General features: G+C 52.4%; 1 long non-coding RNA gene across 1 annotated transcript; it reads left to right on the top strand.

Annotated features, from left to right (window-relative positions):
• Nucleotides 1-629: 629 nt before the first annotated feature.
• LOC117244559 lies at nucleotides 630-4,421 on the top strand. The gene is made up of 3 exons (XR_004497908.1): nucleotides 630-1,171; nucleotides 1,364-1,623; nucleotides 4,255-4,421. It is a non-coding gene; the product is annotated as an uncharacterized LOC117244559 (long non-coding RNA).
• The last annotated feature ends 27 nt before the right edge of the window (nucleotides 4,422-4,448 follow it).

The following is a 4,448-nucleotide window of genomic DNA, read 5'->3' as shown; positions in this document are numbered from 1 at the left end:
TCCATCCCTTTCCTGATCCATCCCTTTCCTGATCCATCCCTTTCCTGATCCATCCTTTTCCCGATCCATCCCTTCCTTCCTGATCCATCCCTTTCCTGATCCATCCCTTTATTGATCCATCCCTTCCTTCCTGATCCATCCCTTTCCTGATCCATCCCTTTCCCGATCCATCCCTTTCCTGATCCATCCCTTCCTTCCCAATCTATCCCTTTCCTGATCCATTCCTTCCTTCCCTATCCATCCCTTTCCCGATCCATCCCTTCTTTCCTGATCCATCCCTTTCCCTATCCATCCCTTCTCTCCCGATCCATCCCTTCTTTCCTGATCCATCCCTTTCCCTATCCATCCCTTTCCCCATCCATCCCTTCTCTCCCGATCCATCCCTTCTTTCCTGATCCATCCCTTTCCCCATCCATCCCTTCTCTCCCGATCCATCCCTTCTTTCCTGATCCATCCCTTTCCCGATCTGTCCCTTTCCCGATCTGTCCCTTTCCCATCTGTCCCTTCTCTCCTGATCCATCCCTTCTCTCTTGATCCATCCTTTCTTTCCCTATCCATCCCTTTCCCCATCCATCCCATTCCCCATCCATCCCATTCCCCATCCATCCTTTTCCTGATCCATCCCTTCTTTCCTGATCCATCCCTTTCCCGATCCATCCCTTTCCCCATCCATCCCTTTCCCAACCCATCTCTTCTCTCCCAATCCATCCCTTCTCTCCCGACCCGTCCCTTTCCTGATCCATCCCTTTCCCGATCCATCCTCTTGTCAGCGCCTTGGGCAGCGATCACTGGAGCCAAATCCCCTCTTCCTGGGATCTGAGCTTTCCCTGGAGTTTTCCTCCTGTTTTCTTCAGCAGGAGAGGCACCAACAAACCCTGCCAGGAGCTGCTGGCCCCAGGGAAGAGTTGGGATGCTCCTCTGGAATTCTGCAGCCAGGACTGAAACTCCATCCACCATGGGGTGGTGTAGTGAGACCTCGCTGGGAGGGAGCCCCTCGGCAGGAACACCATCAGGAAACCTTTGGAATCCCTATTTTCCCAAGATTTCCTCCTTGAAATCCCTCCTGCAATGCCTCGTTTGTCTCCTGCACGCCCAGGAAAGGGAGAAGCCGGGTGGAGCCTGGAGAAATCGGGGCTGGATCTGGCTGCGGGTCAGGGTGGGGAATGTGCAGGTGGGGCTCCGGGACATCGCTCTTTGCTTTTGTTTAGGATAATTAGGAGTTTAGCATAATTAGCACTAATGGTTAATGCTCCTCACGCTGCTCCAGCCTGGCTGCGCTTAAATAGAATTTATTTTTATTTTTAAAAAATATTTTTAAAAGAGTTTTGGAGCACATTTCTTAAAGGGCTGCTCCAACTTCCAGGGAGTTGTGGAAGAGGGGAGGCCAGAGGAAGAGAAAGGAACCATCCGACCACGTGGTGGCAACGTGGAGATGCTACAGAAGGATTGCTGTGCTTCCCTGAAGGAATTTTCACTTCACAGGAGACACCTGAAGTTAATTCGTGGCTTTAAAGAGGACGTTAAAAGCAGGAAATGTAAATATTTTCGGCTGTGTCACCTGAGCCTGTGGATGCCCTCAGTGGCGTGGAGCAAACAAATGGAAAAAGCAGGATTGATGGATTGGTGAGACTTTTCTGAACGAGAGGATGTCAGGAAATGAATAATTAAGGCTGAGCCAGAGGAAGGGCAGTGGGATGGGGTTTGGAACAGGGAAATCTCCAGCTCCTGCACTGGGTTTTCCACAGATGGATTTATTTTGTGAGGATTGAGATCATCACTTGGATTTCCAGGCCTGGCAGTGAAGAGTGAGACATTGGGAGGCTGAGGAGAGGCTCCCCACAATGACAGGAGAGGACAGCCAGGTGGGATTCGGGCTCTGCTCCCGGAGAACCAGGACAGGATGAGAGGAAACAGCTTTAAGTCATGCCAGGGGAGGTTCAGGTTGGACATCAGGAAGAGTTTCTTCATGGAAAGGATGGTGAAGTGTTGGAACTGCCCAGGGAGGTGGTGGAGTCCCCATCCCTGGAGGGATTTAAAAGCCTTGTGGATGTGGCACTTGGGGACAGAGGTCAGTGGTGGCCCTGGCAGTGCTGGGGGAGCGGTTTGGTCTTAGAGGGCTTTTCCAAGCTCAGCAGTTCCAGGATTCTATGGAAGCTCTCCTGAGCACGCTGTCATCCATGGGTGTATCCTCAAAACCTGCTGGGATTTCCCTTGCCCAGCTCTGTCCTGCTCCTTCTGACTCTTCCCACCGCCGATCGTGCTGGGCCAGGAGGAGGGAGCCAGGGGAGAAGGGAGCCTGGGAAGGCAGCAGGCTGCTGCTGCTGGCTCTGGGGGGCAGGAGATGGGAGAATTCCAGGGCAGGAGCAGCGTTTTGGCTGCTCCAGGGAGAGCTGGGCTGCTCTGCCAGGGCTCCTCGCTGGAATTCTGTGGCTCGCAGCGCTTGGAAAGGAAGGAAGGCTCCGGAATGGGCAGGTGGTGAGCAGAGCCCAATCCTGCCCTGGGGCTCTGCCTGTGCTGCAGCTGCAGACCTCTGGGTTCCCTGCCCTGTGAATGAACATAAAAAACCAGTTTTCTCTTCAGGGCAGCACATCAGGGATTTTTCCCCTCCGTTTGCCGCGGTGCCGGGAGCCAAATCCTCCGTGCGTGTCCCAGTGGGATCCACGCCGGAGCTGCCAGCAGGGCTGGGCTTCTCTGCTCCATGTCCTGGGGGCCACAAAGACCTGGTGCCACCTGGCCTGTGCCACCTGTGATCCAGGGGAATGTGCCCACCTTGGAGCTGGAGCTGCTGGAAATGCCTGCGTGGGTCAGACTGGCAAATAAATGGAATGTGGGAGCACAGGGAATAATCCTGCCCTGGAAGGAGGATATGGGATGGCAGCCTTGGTACTTAATACTGGTGTTCAGCCTGGAGAGGGGAAGGATCCAGGGAGGCCTTAAAATCCTTCCAGTGCCTGAAGGGGTCCCAAGAGAGCTGGAGATGGACTTGGGACGAGGCATGGAGGGAAAGGACAAGGGAAAAGGACTTTAAGCTGGAGAAGGGAAGATGTAGGTTGGATATTGGGAAGGAATTCCTGGCTGGGAGGGAGGTGAGGCCCTGGCACAGGTGCCCAGAGAAGCTGTGGCTGCCCCTGGATCCCTGGGAGTGCCCAAGGCCAGGCTGGACAGGGCTTGGATCATCCTGGGACAGTGGGAAGTGTCCCTGGTGCAGGGGTGGCACTGGAGGTTCTTTAATGTCCCTTCCAATCCCAAAAGTTCTGTGACTCTGTGAAAACCCTCATTGCTGAGCTTTGAGATAAAACTTTCTCCATAATGCCCCAGTAACTGGGAACAGGCAGAACAATGTCACAAACCAGTTTAGCCCCAATTCCCATAACAAACAGGAGGACATGGAGCTGGACTCGGTGATCCTTGTGGGTCCCTTCCAACTCAGGACACTCCCTAACTCTCTTCTGTGACTGTGACAATTTTAGGAGGTCTTGCCAGAGCCCCACGAGCTGCAGGAGGAGCTGCTGGTCCCTGCACACAGAGCAGCTCCAGCATGGAGCTGTTTCCAGATCCTGCTCCATCCAGGAGCAACTGAGGCAGAGATGCAGGATCCTGTTTTGGAGATTTCCCACCTCTGCTATCATTAACCCTCCACTGGCCTCTGAGTTATTTTCCCAGCTGGGCTGATTAAAATTCCCTGTCCCTTCAGCCTCTTGGCCAGCTCCTCAATCCCTTCAATCCCAACTTATATTTCTATTTATCAGGCCTTTCCCCTGGATATTTTTTTTGCCTGGCTGGCTTTGCAGAAGTGGTTTATTTACAAATCTGCCCAGAAATGGCTCCGAGTGACGCGAGTGTTGGTTGAAGGAAAGCTGATTTTTGACGAAGTCAGCACGAGAACGGGAACAGATGGGGGACGTTGATGAATTTGATTTTGCTAAATGTTGTCCTCCTGCAAATCAGCCTGCTTTTCCCTATTAGCATAAGAAGCAGCAAAAAAAAGGATTTAATTTCTCTAAACATTTCCCCTTAATGATCTACCTCTCCAGCTTAGAGATATATGTGGCTGCTTATCAGCAGAGCAGCTGATTTCCTTCCACCGAGAATTGACTGCGATTTCGAGGTGATTTCTGGCACTTCTCCCTCCCTGGGGTGAGAGCTGTGCTTGGGTGAGGTGTTGCTGTTTTGAAGTGGTATCAGTTTATATGTATTTAGTTGATTTAACTGAGTGGTTTTAATTTTTTTAAGATTTTATTTTTATTTTTGAAGGCCCATTCTGGAGGTGCTGCCGTCCCCAAGTGTCACAGGTGAGCTCTGTGCCTGTATCCAGCATCCACAGAGCTGCATCCCCGTGGTCCTTGGATGCAGGAGGAGGTGGGAGAAGCCCACAGGTAAATAATTTCCCAAGCTTTGGGCTGGAATCAGCACACAGAAGGATTGGGCATTGAGTGCTGCAGCACTCA

Source organism: Parus major, chromosome 5 (genome assembly GCF_001522545.3).
Source record: "Parus major isolate Abel chromosome 5, Parus_major1.1, whole genome shotgun sequence".
In the NCBI taxonomy this organism is placed as follows: Eukaryota; Metazoa; Chordata; class Aves; order Passeriformes; family Paridae; genus Parus; species Parus major.
Note: the sequence above shows the minus strand (reverse complement) of the source record. Positions and strands in the feature narration are given on the sequence as shown.